The sequence below is a fragment of the Herpailurus yagouaroundi genome, unplaced genomic scaffold, assembly GCF_014898765.1.
Source record: "Herpailurus yagouaroundi ecotype Mexico unplaced genomic scaffold, PumYag 189, whole genome shotgun sequence".
In the NCBI taxonomy this organism is placed as follows: domain Eukaryota; kingdom Metazoa; phylum Chordata; class Mammalia; order Carnivora; family Felidae; genus Herpailurus; species Herpailurus yagouaroundi.
In genome coordinates, this window is record NW_024412420.1 from 5536776 (window position 1) to 5553654 (window position 16879).

Genomic DNA, 16879 nt, shown 5'->3' on the forward strand with positions numbered 1-16879 from the left:
AGAGAGACATTGCTGATTGAGAGGACATATTAAACCCCGCCTCCTCCACCCCTCCCCCACTCCATACAGAGATACACACACACCGACGTCCCTAGCAACAGCATTAAGAATCTTTCTAAAGATCTCTTCAAATTCTCTCTCTGCCAAATGAAAGCTTAGCTGTTATGATGACTTCAGAAATAGTTTTGGACCCTTCTCCTGGGCACTGACTCTGGTATGTTATTTATACCTGGACCCAAATCAATTCCCAAATTTTGAATGTGACTCTGCAGCAAATCAGGAGAGAGTCTCTGGTTATACATAAGAGGGTGTTATGTTAATCTTTGGCCTTGTAATGAATTAGAATCCTCGGAATGACCTCTTGTATTCCTGAAAATCTCCCCCTTTCTAGAGACAGCATCTCACTGTGGTGGCTGATGGGTCTCTGACACATGGCAGCTCTGGGGATGGGATCCAAGGTGAGGCTCAGTAACTCCTAAAACCTTCCAAAGGAGGGGCTCAGGTTAGCTTTTCACAATTGTCTTAACTTTTTCTTTTCTCACTTAGAAGGTAAAATCTCTGAAACAACAACTTCTTCTTCTTCTTCTTCTTCTTCTTCTTCTTCTTCTTCTTCTTCTCTCTCTCTCTCTCTCTCTCTCCTTAGATTTATTTGTCCATGGAAGCATTGCTATGAATAATCTAATTTGGTAATATTCATGCCCAGAAGGCTATTTTTTTCATCAAGGATTAAGAAAAGAGTCAGGCTTTTGTAGCTTAAGCCTAAACTAGTGCCAGGTAAAACTTTACCCTTATCTCTAAAAAGACTTTGACTTTAATGCAGATTTACTTCAATTCCATATGCTGGGGAAAGCCAGGTGACTGGGTAATTCTACCAAGGTTAGGAGCTGCCTGAGAGGGGTCATGAGTTCAGCTGGACATGCAAACCTAAGGAGATGATGCCTTAGTAATAGCGGCCTTGCTTCCAGGAGCGAATGCTCCAGACGGAGTCATTATCATGCACCCATGTCCATTGCATGGATTCATCCATTCATTCCTCAATCCACTCTTCAACAGATGTGTATTATTAAGTACTTAGTAGCTGTGCCACTGTGGCACACTGTGCCAAATACTTTAATGTCACCAAAAAGCTTATCAATGAAGTATATCAATGAAGTATAAACTTTAGCAAAATACTCCATAGTGTGGCTCTGCCTACCTCTGTAGACTCATTTCTTGACCCCTCCCTACTCACCCCCCATGCTGTGGCCCATTTAAATGTCTTTCAGTTCTGTGGACCTGCTGTTCTGTCTCTCAACTCGAGAATTCTGCATAGGATATTCTTCCATTTGAACACTTAAGTCCCTTTTGTCTGGCTAACTCATGCACAGCACTACAGCCTTGGCTTAAACATCATCTCCCAGGGATACTCTTCAAGCTCTTGGGCTGTTAGGGTCCCCACACCGTGGTCCTAGAGCACCTTATACTTGCCCATCGTGACATCTATCACATTTTGTTGCACTAACTTGCTTTCCAACAGCCATTCCCATTTTACTATAGGAGTTAAGTGCAAAGCCTTTTATTCACTGCTCTATTTCCAGTCTGGCAGAGTTCCTGGCACATAGAAGGCATTCAATAAATATTTAGCGAGTGTTTTGTTGAAGTGCTTAGCATGTGTTTGTTGAATGAATGAATAAACCATTTCAAAGAATAACAGGGGTCTGAGAATTGAAAGGAACCCTAAAGTTCACTTAGTACATCTCATTTTTCTTGCCAGGTGGCAATCCACTGAAGTCTCCCCTCCTCTGATTATCCTTTCTCGATCATCTCAGCCCATAGAGATCACATACTTAGTTTGTCCCCCGCCTGCACCCAGCACTTTTAAGCACGTTCTTGCTTTCTGTTCTCCAGTTGTTTCCCAGACTTTGCCTCATCTCTACAAACGTATTCTCCATCAGGCCCAGCATAAGCCTGAAATTATTTGATGCTTGATTCATTCAATAGCAAACATTTGAACAGGGAGTTGAATGATTGGAGTCTTGTTTTAGGAAGATTAGTCTGGGGTTGGGGGAAGGATGGGTTGCATTGGCCAGACCTAGACAGGACTCTAATAATGACCACAGCACAGAGATACAATTTGAAAACAGCTTTGTGTTTTCTTTCCCTCCCTCTCCCATACCCCCAACCCATATCATAATACCTAAACACTGAGCATGTTTGTTCCCTACTCAGCACTACCCCTCCACCCAATTCTACCCCCACTGTTAGTTCACTTGCTTGGGTTATTTGTGAACATGTCTCACTGATGGAAGCTCCTTTGAAGACAGGGATTACATTAAAAAAATTTTTTTTACATTTATTTCTTTTTTGAGAGACATAGACAGAGCACAAGTTGGGAAGGGGCAAAGAGAGAAGGAGACACAGAATCTGAAGCAGGCTCCAGGCTCCAAGCTGTCAGCACAGAGCCCGAAGTGGGGCTCAAACGCACAAACCGTGAGATCATGACCTGAGCCAAAGTCGGACGCTTAACTGACTGAGCCACCCAGGTGCCCTGAAGACAGGGATTGCATTTTAATTCATTTGTATTTTCCTCCTCTAGCCCTTATACCCTCTGCCCAGGGTGGTGTTTAGCAGGTACTGAGTGCTCAGTAAATATGAAGAAAAACACCTTATTTATGCAAAGCACTGGATGAAGCACTATGGTGAGGTGGGGAACAAAGATGATGAGGTATCTTTTCAAAGATAAAGGGGACTGAGTTAGTGAGAGAGAATGAGTAGTTCCTTATGGGATGCTTAGGGAAGATTCACAGAGAGGTTTGCATTTGCACTGGATCTGGCAGAATGAAGACCTCTAGAGGTTGAAAAGAAGAGAGGGAAATGGAGTCAATGCACAGAATTCCTAGCATGTTTAGGGAACAACCAGTAATCCAGTTGGGCTGGAGTAAATGTGGATGGAAGATCTAATGGAATGTGGGCTGCAGAAAGAGGTCAGGGCTAAACTGGGGTGTGCGTGGATGTTCTGTTTGAGTTTGGGCTTTTTCCTACAGGAGACAGGGATTTGAGCAGGAAAATGTCAGGGATGAGGATTAAGATCCCTCTGTTCTAGCCATCATGGACCTGGGACCAAAGCACTGAGAACATGGAAGCAGGAAGACATTGATGGCGAGGGTCTATGGAAAAGGAGATTGGGAGCTAAAAGTTGGGTGCACTCTGGAAGAAGAACTTACAGGACTTGTCCGTGGTGTAGCTAAGAGCGGAGGAAGATGTGAGCATAAGAAAGAAGCTGAGGTTGACTTTTCAAGTTTCAACCTACATGATGGCAGATGATGGCGACAATCCATCAATGCCAGTGCACAAACACAGAGATAATATAGGTATTCAAGTCATGGCCTATGCACATTTTGAAGATAGAGAAAAGAGCAGGAGGCCGAATCCTGGGAGCCATGTGGAATGCTCCCCATGTGGGTGCCTGGACTGCTCTGAAGAAGCCATTCAACATCTGTAAAAGTAGTTAGTTCAGGCTGTGACAGATGGGCCAGCGACACATAGGGCCATGTGTAGGGGAACAGGTACAGAGTTTCCCCAGGAAGAGGACTTCCCCATGACATGGTTTCCATCTCAGAGTTGTTGAGCCTGGTGGAGCGAACTCCAGTTCGGGATGAGGAGTATTGAGCTTGAGCCCCCAGGCTGCTTCTCACCAGCTGGGTGACCTTGAGTGACCTTGGGCGAGTTACTTTCTCTCCACCAGGTCTCAGTGTTCCCACTTGGAAAATGAGGGAGCAGAGCCAGTTAAATTCAAAGGTTCCTTTTTAGTGGACTCTTCCCTGATTTGTGAAGTGCAACGTTGAGAATTTCAGAATACTTGTGAAACTAGGCCAAGGCCCACCAACATCAGAAGCTAGCAATGTCCACTCTCTCCTGCAAATTCATGCCCATATTTTGAGAACGTCCATATATCACCGCAAATGCATGTCTGCCTTGCGGTTAGTTCCGTGTGGTTTGTTTGGAAGACATAAATTTAAATTGATCACTTTTTGATGACCTTTTTCTAACGATTTTTCACTCTTTTTTTTCAGCAAAGATTTTTTTTTAGGGGTGCCTTTTCATTGGAGTCTCAAAATTAAATTATGGGAAGAAAGCAGCAATCCCTTACTGTGGTCAGCAAAGAGTCTGGCCAGCCTACTTCCGCTCCCTAATCTCCTGACCTTCCTTAGGGCGAGGCCGCTCAGTAACGATTCTTTTTTCAAAAATAAAATGTGCTACTTATCAAAAGCTGCTAAAAAGGAGACAAAAAAAAAAAATAGGAAAAGAAAACTAACACCCCAGGGTGTATCTGAACATGCTTATTATGTGCGAAGTTGTTAGTAATGAATGTAAAACTCTTCCTCCTCCTCCCTTGCAATTACTAAGCCCCAAAGAAAAAAGGAAACAGGGGTGGGGGAAGGCAGGAGCTATTCAGTCCCAAGCAGACCTTTTCAAAAGGTGCAGACTGCTCATAGGCATGCTATTTCTTGATTATTTTGTTTTAAGCACTAGTTGACCTTTCAGATTAAAAGTAAAGGCCCCAAAATATCCTGAGAAACTCTTTTTTTTTTTTTCTCTAAGTCTTGGAGACCAGACTCATGACATTCAGAAAAGACTCTCCAAAACGAGATGGGCCGTGTGACTTCTGCCGTGATTTGATGACAGAGTGTTTATCGGAACTAATCATGTGAGATTTTCCAGTGTTGCATTTTTGAGAAATGGGATTCTCTTAAGGAGGTTACAAACACTTCACTGAAAGCTTTCCAAGAACGGCTTCATGCCGCCTCTCGCCAGCCTCTCGCCAGCCGGAGCACCGATGTGATAATCAGGGTCCGAGCTTCTGAAAAGTCTTCTTGTTCTGGCTGCCACCCTCCTTTCAGCCGTCATTAGAATTCTCAAGCTATGAATCCCCTATTGTCTGTGTGAGCCCGGGATCCCCCACACCACGCCGAGGAAGGAATGTGAACCTTCTAGGTCTGGTCCTAAGCCTCAACCCTATCCAGCAGGTCACAAAGCCCCATTTATACTTGGCTCCAAAGTTTTATCATAATTCTTTATCTGCTCAGCCCCATAGATCCTCTAGGGCAGTCAGGAGACGTTTGGTAATGAAGCCCATTTATCCTCATTTTCTCAATTGGCACACTTAAAGTTCTAATATTTATGTTCACACTGTCCTAATTTTGAATGTCAAAGATACTATGCGAGACAAGGAGCATTGCCAAAGGATAATTGAACCGCACCGAAGAGTTCGCCAGAGTCTGATGCGTGATGTGGTTTGTCATATTACCAGTCATTGCATCACAAATAGTTAACTTCAATAGCTTGGTGGAAACATAGTAACAAACGCTGCCATTTATCAAACACCTCTTCCTGTGTGGCATGCAGCGACGTCACTGAATTCTCACACTTTACGAAGAGGATTATCCACTTTTTATTGAAACTAAGGTTCAGAGAGATTAATTAACCTGTTTCTGTGCATTCAGAGGCTGAGCTTAGACTCAAACCCAGATCTCTGACTGCAAAGCTCGCGGCATTTGTACCTCACTCCTTTGCCTCTTACCAGAAATACAATTTGTGAGTCGTTTTAAATTAGCATAACACAGTTATTTTTCATCACAGATAAGCAAAGAATTTTAAACTTAAGGCTGTTAAAAAGGTTTTGGCCAACTGAGTAATGAGATCTGTTCTGATAAGTATTAGCATGCTGTCAGGTCAGAGTAGGAATTTGTGGCATATATTTCACCTATCAATAGGTGGCAGTATTCACCTAAATCTCTCCAAGAGGAATTAGCACAGGTCACTCACAACCATCCCCAAGGCCATCTACATTTTTTGATGCACTGGGTTTTATCATGAAGAGTAGCATTTACAATAATTGGGCTACTAACTGGATCTTCATCATGCCTTCGGAGAGTGAGATTTGGACTCCAGTGGGTTGTTTGGGAGGGGGATGCGCCATCACAGAGACCTTGGGACCCCTCTCCATTCACAACATTCATTTTGGCCATTTCCTCGAGGGAGGTCTTTGTTTGCAGCTGGAAGCCAAAGATGATTTGGGGGTCTTCGTTTACTTTAAGAATCTTCAGCAGAATTTTCAAATAATTTAAAAATGAAATTATTAATACCCTAAGATTTGATAATTCATACATTCATAATTCAGAGAAAGTTTGCTCAGATCAGGACAATAAAGCAACCGGCAGACCTCATGGTTTCAAAGTGGTTTCAAGACCTATGGGCATGTATACCCGCCCATCAAAACATATGAATCTTCACCAGGATACATGAAAACTGGAGTCCATAAAGTAAGTGCTCAATACACAAGTCAAAGTGGACAAGTTGATGAGGCCAAGTACCAAAGGATAAATGACCTCTGGGTTTTAGGCAGACTCTTCCTCTTTCTCTTATTCCTCTGTAACCTCCCCTTCTTCCTTCTCCTTTTTCCATAAAAAAAATATCTTAATATCAAAAATATCTTTAGTTAAAAGTATTAGCACAGAATCTGTCTCTATCTGCTGGCTGCTAATAAGAGTCTGCCTGGTAGGATACAGTTTTACAAAGTCAGGAAAACAGGTATGGTCGTGGATAAAAGGATAAGCTGAGAAATTCTCAGGCCTATTTTTATGTTGACCCTCCCCCCCCTTTTCATTTGGGATACTTGGAACTGATCATCATAAATGATGGACCAAGAAGCACTGAGAAATTACATAAGATGAGGAGTCCTGACTGTCAGAAATTAAGAAGTTGACTCAAGTTAAGATTCTCAGGAGACTGGATTCTCTCGAAAGAATTCAGATTGGCTGGTGGATAAAGGCAGAAGTCTTCAGAGATGGCATCTTAACTTTTTTTTACGTTCCCAAAAGGGATGAGTATCTTTCTCTGTGCTCACTGTGGCATTTGGAACCATGTTAGCGCTCACGGCATAGTCTACCTTCGTTAGAGTTACTTGTGGCCCCACTTTCCTGGACCGAGACCTCCAGGAGGGCAAGACTCATACCATCCTAACTTTTGAATTGGCTTCTCAGCTCAATGACCTGGGCCTTGTGTATGCTAGATGATGTTCAATACATATATACGTTTAGCAGAACTGAATTAAAGAGAATTCATATGAACTCATTTTATATTTCTGCCCGTAGGTTAGAAGAGAAATTGCAGCTTGGGTGTTGGAAACCTTGCACAGGTCACATTTCTTGTTTGTCATACGGTTCTTCCATTTTAGGGCCGCATTGGTAAGCGACTGTAGGCATACCATGCCAAAGCCGACACCACCCCCGGAACTATTAGTTAACTCATTTTATATCCTGGGCAAGGCCATCTTATTTTTGTAGGATGCCCTGGCCACATGAAGGTTAAATGCAGAGGCAGGCAAAAAAGCCATTATAAGGGACGTTAAGCGACCCACATTTAGTGTATCATGCCAATCACTAATGTTTCCTGCTTTTGTGGTTCAGAGACCCAACCTGCACTAAAAAGTCGAACACTACAATGCTGTTTCCTAACGGTAGTTCTCATTGTTTCCCATATTAGGGCATAGCTAAGCACAAGGGGAGACATTCATCTTCAAAAGCTTACAAAATTACATTCAACCCATTAGGCATATCAGGAGCTATTGCCACGCTCGGGAAATGAATTACCCAGCTGAATATCACGGGCATAATGAAGTTGTCAGCAGCAACAGTGCGGCTGTAGATTGTCTGATTATGTGTTGGCTGTGCTGGCCATTCAGGGACACACCAGGAAGGAAGTCATTGTCATACCGTCCACAACATTCTCAGCCCTGTCCCCAGCCACGGTAATAAACCTGATATCCTGAGAAGCACATGGAAAACAACAATAACAGCAACAAACGACAAAAAGCATGCCCTTATTCCTGGCATGGCTGGAGTGTGTCCCTTCCTGGGGCTCCCATCTGTCATCTTCTTTAAAAAAAATGACCATGACAAGGAGTGCAAGTTTAGATTCTGGCCCTCCAAACAAACATTTCACAATGGGCTTCCTTAGCCTTTGTTAACCTCAAAATAAACAGCAGTCCAGCAAGAGAGCTTTAACTACGTGGGTGGGATTTACACCTCTCCTGTGAGTCAAAGATGGAGGCAGCCTGAGTTGTTCTTTTCTGCAGAAGGATCTGCCAAAGCAGGGTGATATAGGTAGTGTCTCTTGACATCAACCGGAATCTTCTCAAAGATTCTCTTGGCTTTTTTAAAAAACCCAAACCGGGGCGCCTGGGTGGCTCAGTTGGTTAAGCATCCGACTTCGGCTCAGGTCATGATCTGAGTCTCAGGTCATGATGTGAGTTCGAGCCCCGCGTCGGGCTCTGTGCTGACTGCTCAGAGCCTGGAGCCTGTTTCGGATTCTGTGTCTCCCTCTCTCTCTGACCCTCCCCCGTTCATGCTCTGTCTCTCTCTGTCTCAAAAGTAAATAAATGTTAAAAAAAAATTTTTTTTTAAAATAAAAAAATAAATAAAATAAAAAAAATAAAAACCCAAACCACAAAAAACCCATAACAAAACAAAACAAAACAAAACAGAAGCCAAACAACTTGAAACTTTCTCCTCTCTTAATTGAGCAGATTAAACTAGATGACCTTGAAGCAACTCCGAGCTCTAATATGCTATGATATCAAAAGGCCACTAGAGCACATAGCACATAAAAGAACACCTGCCACAAAGACAAATTGCTTTATTTCTACCCAGCTTCTCAGTTTGTATCGGAAATAGGTTCTCATGCTTTAGAACCAACATGCATGAACTTTCTTTTCCTCTAGTGCAATGAAATCTGCTTTAAGCAGGTGTTATTTATCAAGAATGCTTGCTTTAAAAATAAAGAACGTTGGTGTATTTCACTCACTAACAGAATCCTATATCTATTCATGTTTTCTTTGGATAAAACCAACAAGATGTTGCTGTTGGTGGGACTGGTTCTCTTCATGCACTCACCACATTGCACATGAGCACTGGACCCTTTGATTACCTGAGGTGGCCCCGCTCAGTGGGGAGTGATTTGCATGAGTAATCTGGGTAGTTCTGGTGGTCAGGCAAGCTGTAGAGCAAATTCTTCTCTCTCCACCCTCATTTGTTTTTGTCTCCTGGGCACCGGCCACAATAGGTTTTCATAAACTCATCCGGGGAAACTTTTTTTTTTTTTTTTTCAACGTTTATTTATTTTTGGGACAGAGAGAGACAGAGCATGAGCGGGGGAGGGGCAGAGAGAGAGGGAGACACAGAATCGGAAACAGGCTCCAGGCTCCGAGCCATCAGCCCAGAGCCCGACGCGGGGCTCGAACTCACAGACCGCGAGATCGTGACCTGGCCGAAGTCGGACGCTCAACCGACTGCGCCACCCAGGCACCCCCATCCGGGGAAACTTTTTTTGGAGTTTGAGTTCAGGTTTCAGTTGGATTCTAGACCCCTAGACCGAATGTCAGAGAGGGTCCTCTGGCCCTTGGTTAGCTGATAAATAAATCTCAAGAGGTCCTCCCTCTTTTCCAGGTTTTCTTTCTCTATTTACTCTAGCCCGAGAGTTCCTTAGATGATCCCCATGTGTCTGGCTTGGGATCCAGTCTCCTGCCAACCTGCTCACCTGCCCAGCCCCACCAGAAACACCCCACCAATTTGACAAATGACTTATCTCCATGACTTCATGACACCAAATCTTAGTAGAGAAGAGAGAATTCTTTGCCATTAATCATGGTGAGAATTCAAAATACTGAGGTAAAGGAGAAGTGAGGATGTTCATCATCTTTGCACATCCAAACATGGTCATGAAGACCTATGCTGGGTTGTAAGACCCAGCAATTATAAAGGGAGTCTACAATGTCACTTAAACGCTGGACCACAAGTGGCACTTCATCCATTCAAATTACTCTCTGATGAAAGGGAAAACTTCTTCCCCTTTCTCCTAACAATGTCAGATCAGGTTTGCCATACAAATTCCAGAAGCATCTGACCTAAAGCACACAGCAGTAAAAAGGCATTTAATGAATTAGAGAAGAAAGAAAAACAGGGGAAGAATCAAAAGGAAAGTTAAAGAGGTTGTAATAATAGTACTTTTAAAGAAGGCTTTAAAGATTCACCCCGTTAACTTTTAGCCCCATTTCTATTATTCCTGTCTTCCCTTGCAGACATTGGCACAGCCCCTTTCTTTCTGGCCTACTTCTTCTGTCTCCAGACTTCTGTCCCACTTCCCTTTCTTCTCTCCGTCCCAGAGTCTGAACCCCCATGACAGCAGGCCCATGAAGGGCTGAATGGGGTGCTCCGGTCACTTTGTAAGATGGCTCAGTGCAGAGCTTTTTCAAGGACTGCATATGCCAAGTACTCAAAGTAATTCTTCTATGGCATTGTCAGACTTGCCGGATGCACCTCGCAGGAGAGGGAGGCATTGAATGGATTTAGAGGCTCAATGGCTTATTCACTTCATTCAGCATTTGGGGGAAAATCCAAGACTTTGCTCAGACAGGATTAAAAGGACTGCAACGGGCACTCTCCATCAGTGCTGCCTGCCTAGCTAGGTCAGCCTCCTCCTGGTTTGAAAGGAGGTCACAAAACCTTGCCGATGTCTCCGTTCCTCAACGTTCGAACTCAGTGTATCAAACACAACCAGAGCTAGTTATTCTAAGTGATTTACCTGCAACATCAAGGAAATGTAGGGATTTTTCTGTAACAGTCCCACTCTATAAAATGCATTTCCTTCTCAAATGAACACACGTGCACACACACACACACACACACACAACCCTCGCTACATAGTCACCATCTCTTCTAGATATGTAAGTGAGAAAATCAAGTGCTTAGGAGCATTTACACTTTGTCAACCAAGTATTAATTTAGTGCAATGTGCCATATGGACAGGAGAAATTGTGGCTATTTTAACTGACTGAAACAAAACCACACAGGCTGAAGAGAGTTACATGTAACCTAGTGAAACACACTTGTCCTTGAACAAGAAGAGTTTATTTTGAGCTTGGCAGGACTGAGTGGTTGAGACGGAGTAGATTCCTGCGTGAGAAGGCATCAGGCGTCACACAAAGACCCCAGGCTTAGACAGAAGTGCTTTTGAGCTCTGCCTGAAAAAGAATCACTGCTGCTTTCCATTAACCTGAAATCATTCCCCTCTTCCTTTCTCTACACCAGTACCTTTATCTGCAGCACCCCTGCCTGGTAGGCCCTGAGGTTCAAGGTGCTGTCGAAAGCGGCAGATAAGGAAGGTGAACTCTGGGGTCCACTGCAGGAAAAAGTCTAGGATATCGGAAATGAAATGCCAGTGAGGGTCAGGAGATGCGGATAAAAGGCTTGGGTTTGCTACTTGTCAGTGGTGAAGCTCTGGCAAGTCACCTGACTTCTGAGTCTCAATTTTCTCATGTAAAAAATGGAATTAATAGTAGTCACCCTGCAAAAGGCCTGAATAGATACATCACAACAGAAGGTTTACAAATGGCCAGTAAGCACACGAAAAGGTGCTCAACTTGAATAGTCATCAGAGAATTGCAGAATAAAACTACCATGAGATACCAGTGTGTGCCCACGAGAATGATGGACATCCAATGTCGGTGGGGGTGTGGAACAACTGGAATGCACATAGATGGTTGATGGGAGTGTGAAACGGTATAATAACCTTAGAGAACTGTTTGGCAAGTTTTTACAAAATTAAATAACAACGTGCCTTATGATTCAGCAATTCTGCTTTGGGTTTTACCCAAAAGAGAGGAAAAGAAATACCCACAGAAAGAATTGTACAAGAATATTTATAGCAGCTTTGGTCAAAATCGCCAATCTGGAAACAGTTGGAATGTCATCAATAGAATAACAGATGCACAAACTGTGCTATACTTATTCTATGGAATATTACTCAATAATAAAAAGGAATGAACTATGGAGCCACATAACAATGTGACTGAATGAATCACACACACACACACACACACACAAAACCACCACACCACAACAACATTATGTTGAGCAAAAGAAGCCAGACACAATAGAATACTTACAACATGATGGCATGTCTGTGAAGATATTTGGCAAACTGATCACAATAGGGATAGAAATCAAAACAGTGGTTGCCTAGGCCCGGGGAATGGGAATAGCTGACTGGATGGTAGTAGAAGGAAACCACCGGGCATGTTGGAAATGTTCTATATTTGACTGAGGTTGTCAGGAGGGTGTATTCAACTATTGAAACATATCTAACCAAACACTTAAAATCTATTCATTTTATTGTATGTAAATTTAAAGCAATAAATGTCTGCTCTAGCTACCTTACAGAGATGTTGGAAGACTGAATGAGAAACAAGGTGAACAGAAATGCCATGTAAATCTGCATTGTTGTTGTTCGATAGATAAAACCAAGCACAGACCGTATTATGGACAGGCATATGGAAGCCAGGTGCAGATCCTAGGATGTGAACCCAGGCTCCAGCCCAAGGACCAAGCCCATGCTACTAGCCCATGTGATGTCTTTGTGAGAATAAGAAAAGCAAAGCTCTTCTTTTCTCCCTCACTGTGACCCACTGCTTAGAGAGCAGAGATTGGCTGAATGTCACCAACATTTTACCCACTAGGCCAGGCCCGTTTGTGCCAGGAACAATCTGCATGGCTCCATACGAGGGCTCTCCTCAAGGCCTTTGTACATACTGTTCCTCTGCCCAAAACATTTGTCTGTGTCACAAGACTGGCTCTCTTTGATACTTCAGATCTTGGTTTAAATGCCATTTCCTTATGGAGGAAATATTCTGCCCTCAACCCCATGAGTCTTTATCTCAACACCTTTGGGCCTAGAAGCACCAGCCATAATTTGTAATTAGTATTTCCTTTCCTGGTCTTTCTCTGTCTCCTCCTTCTAGACTATGTTTTCCATAGGGCAGGGAGCCCACCTCTTGGTGAACAAGAGGTATAACACCCCAGGGTATAGAATAGTGCCTAGCACATGGCAGATGATTTACAAATGTTTGTTGAGTGACACGGTCTGATAGAAGTTTGGGGAGGTAGGAAGTTGAAAGCTAGTGACTTTCCCAGTGTGTGATCAGGTAGGGATACACTTGGCTATACAACTGGAGACCCGCAGGGAAAAAGGTCTTAGGGAGGACCGTGGGAGGCCAGAGACCTGGCAGCTAGGATGGCTGGGATTAGAAGTAAGACACCAAGAATGGGTAATAACATCGATGTACAAAAAACACAATATTTTGGTGTCAAATTTTTATATTTTACAATAATAACATTTTGCTAACGTGCTCTTGATTGGCCATAAGATTTTTCTAGCTTGCTTTTCTGGAAATTCATTTTTTTTGGTCATCAAGATTTATAATTTTAGTAACTTTATTTTCAGTTGATATAACTGAAAGCAAATCAGTTATTTAGCTTATTCTTAGCAAATGCAAGATCATAGGTACTTTTTGATAATTTTTGATTTTGGGATCTTTCTGTTGATACAGTTATTACTGGACCTGTTAAGAGTATTTTAGAAGTATAATAATAATTAGATAAATTTTTTATAATTTTGAAATATCCTTTTTAGTATATCTACAGCTGATGATTCTTGCAGAACCATTTTTCTGAAGATTTAGCTCTTTAAACAAGTTCATTTTGAATAAATCTAAACTCAATTTTGAATGTAAATGTATACAGTGGCCTTTTAATATTTCCTCTGACATTTCCTGAAACTTGTGTAGGTCATATAAGAAACTAAAACTGGGGCTTGGGTGCCTGGGTGGCTCAGTCGGTTGAGTGTCCGACTTCGGCTCAGGTCATGATCTCACAGTTTGTGAGTTCAAACCCCACGTCAGGCTCTGTGCTGACAGCTCAGAGCCTGGAGCCTGCTTCGGATTCTGTATTTCCCTCTCTCTCTGCCCCAACCCACTCGCATTCTGTCCCTGTCTCTCTCAAAAATAAATAAACATTAAAAAAAAAAAAAAAGAAACTAAAAGTGGGGCTATCATTACAGATATTTAAAAGAATAATAAGGAAATGCAATGAATAATTCTACAAATAGAAATTTTACAACTGAGACGAAATAGACCACTTTTTCAAAAAACCCAGACTACTGCAACTGCCAATATGAAACAAGTCACTTGAATAGTCCTTTAATTGTTAGGGAAATTCAATTCATAATTTTAAAACACCGAAAAAAGAAATCTCCAGGCCCAGATGGTTTCGTTGGAGAATTTTACCAAATATTTAAAGGAAAATTAACACCAATTTTACACAATCTCTTGCAGAACATAAAAGAGGGGAGAATGCATCCCAATTCATCTTATGAAACTAATATTTACCCTGGCAAAGAAAACAAAGACAGTGCCAAAAATAAGACCACACACTACTATTCCTCATAAATATTGTAAAAATCATTAACCAAATATTAGCAATAGAATCCAACAATATATAAAAGAATTGATTATACACCATGACCAAGTGGCATGTATTCAAGGCATGCAAGGCTGGTTCAATATTTGAAAATCAATCAATGTAATTCATCATATCAACAGACTAAAGAAAAAAAACCCTCACATTACCATTTCAACTGATGCAAAAAAAGTGTTAGGCAACATTGAACACTCATTCATGATTATTACTCTAAGAAAGATAGTATTAGAGGGAGAATCCTCAGCTTGATAAAGAATATCTACCAAGAAATCTATGTCTAACATGATAGTAAATGTTGAAAGACTGAATGCTTTCCCCCTGAGATCAGGGGCACATCATGGATGTCAGCTCTCACTGCTCCTCGTACTGGGATTCTTTTTTTTTTTTTTAACTTTTTTAAAGGTTTATTTATTTTGAGAGGTGGAGAGGGGCAGAGAGAGGGAGAGAGAGACTCTCAAGCACGCTACGCACTGTCAGTGCAAAGCCCAACATGGGGCTCAAACCCACGAACCATGAGATCATAACCTAAGCTGAAATTAAGAGTCGGATGTTTAACTGACTGAGCCACCCAGGTGCCCCAGTACTGAGAGTTCTTGTAGTATGAAGTGTAGTAAAGCAAGGAGAAAAAATAAAAGACATACAGATACCAAAGGAAGAACTGAAAATGTCCTTATTTGTAGACAAAATGATTATCTACATAGACAGTGCCAAGGAATCTACAAAAGATTCCTAGCACTAGTAAGTGAATTCAACAAAGACACAGGATACGAAATGAACACACAAAACTTAATTGTATTTCTGTATACTCGCAATAAATGTATAGACACTGAATTTAAAACTGCAATACCATTTACAGTTTGCCCTAGAAATGAAATCTTAGGTATAAGTCTAAAAATCGTGTACAGGATTTGTATGCTGACTATAAAACACTGATGTAAAAAATCAAAGATCTTGGGGCGCCTCGGTGGCGCAGTCGGTTAAGCGTCCGACTTCAGCCAGGTCACGATCTCGCGGTCCGTGAGATCGAGCCCCGCGTCAGGCTCTGGGCTGATGGCTCAGAGCCTGGAGCCTGTTTCCGATTCTGTGTCTCCCTCTCTCTCTGCCCCTCCCCCGTTCATGCTCTGTCTCTCTCTGTCCCCAAAATAAATAAAAACGTTGAAAAAAAATTAAAAAAAAAATCAAAGATCTTAATAAATGGAGAGACATAACACAGCCATGGATTAGAAGATACAACATAGTCAAGATGCCAATTCTCCCCAAGTTGACATCTAGTTTTAATACAATTCCTACCAAAATCCCAGCAAGAATTTTTGTAGGTAGAGGGAAGATTTTTCTAAAACATAGGTAGGAGGCAAAGGAATTAGGGTACCTTCAACAATTCTGAAAAAGGAAACTAAGCTGGGAAGAGCCAGTCTACTCAATTTCGAGATTTATTATCTAATTGCAGTGATGAAAACTGTGTGGTACTGGCAGAGGGAGAGGCGCATAGATCGATGGGACAGAATAAATAAATTAGAAACTAACCTACACAAATATGCCCAACTGGGTTCCTCTGACAAAGTTGCAAAAGTAACCAACAGAGGGAGGATAGCCTTTCAACAAGTTGTGCTGAAGCAGATAAACATCTATAGGAAAAAAAAAAAGGAAAGAAGGAAAAAAGAAAAAAAATAAAAGAAACTTGACCTAAGCCTCACACTTGATACAATCATGAGCTAAAATGTAACATGTAAACCATAACCCTCTAGAAACAGAGGAGAAAGTCTTCAGGATCTAGGACTCGGCAAAGAGTTCTTAGACTTGATGCCAAAAGCACACTCCATAAAATGAAAAACTGATAAACTGGGCTTCATCCAAATGAAATTTTGCTTTGTGAAAGGATGAAAAGACAAGCTGCAGAATGGGGAAAGAGATTTCCCAGCCGCGTATCTGACAAGGAACTGGTATCTAGAATACACAAAGAATTCTCAAATGGGCAAAAGATATAAAGAGACATTTTACCAAAGGGGATATTCAGATGGCAAATAAGCCGTAAACACATGATATTATACTCACCATCATTAGCCATTAGGGGAACACACAATGAGAGGCCACTACAAACCTAGCAGAATGGCTAAAATAAAAAAATAGTGACAACACCAAATGGTGGCAAGGATGCAGAGAAAGTGGATCACTCATGGTACCAGTGGGGATGTAAAATGGTATCGTCACTCTGGAAAACTGGGAATTTCTTAAAGCGCTAACCATGCAAATGACCTATGTCCCAGCAATTGCACTACTTAGGCATTTATCTTAGAGAGATGAAGACTAGTTTTGGCACATGTACACGAACGTCTATAGCAGCTGCATTTATAATAGCCCCAAACTAGGAATAAACTAGATATTCTTCAATGGAAAGATGGTTAAACAAATAGCCATAATATGGAATACTACTCAGCAATAATAAGGAACAGATTTCTGGGGCACCTGGGTGGCTCAGTCGGTTGAGAGTCCAGCTTCGGCTCAGGTCTTGATCTCCTGGTTTGCAAGTT

The 16879-nt window shown here is 42.0% G+C and overlaps 1 protein-coding gene and 1 long non-coding RNA gene across 2 annotated transcripts in view; one reads left to right on the forward strand and one right to left on the reverse strand.

Annotated features, from left to right (window-relative positions):
- ANKFN1 (ankyrin repeat and fibronectin type III domain containing 1) overlaps positions 1-16879 on the reverse strand; it is a 303330-nt gene that overhangs the window by 153826 nt on the left and 132625 nt on the right. The gene's annotated exons all lie outside the window — the stretch shown is intronic.
- Positions 134-8132, forward strand: LOC121044757 (uncharacterized). Its single transcript, XR_005797462.1, has 3 exons — positions 134-214; positions 392-458; positions 4582-8132. It is a non-coding gene; the product is annotated as an uncharacterized LOC121044757 (long non-coding RNA).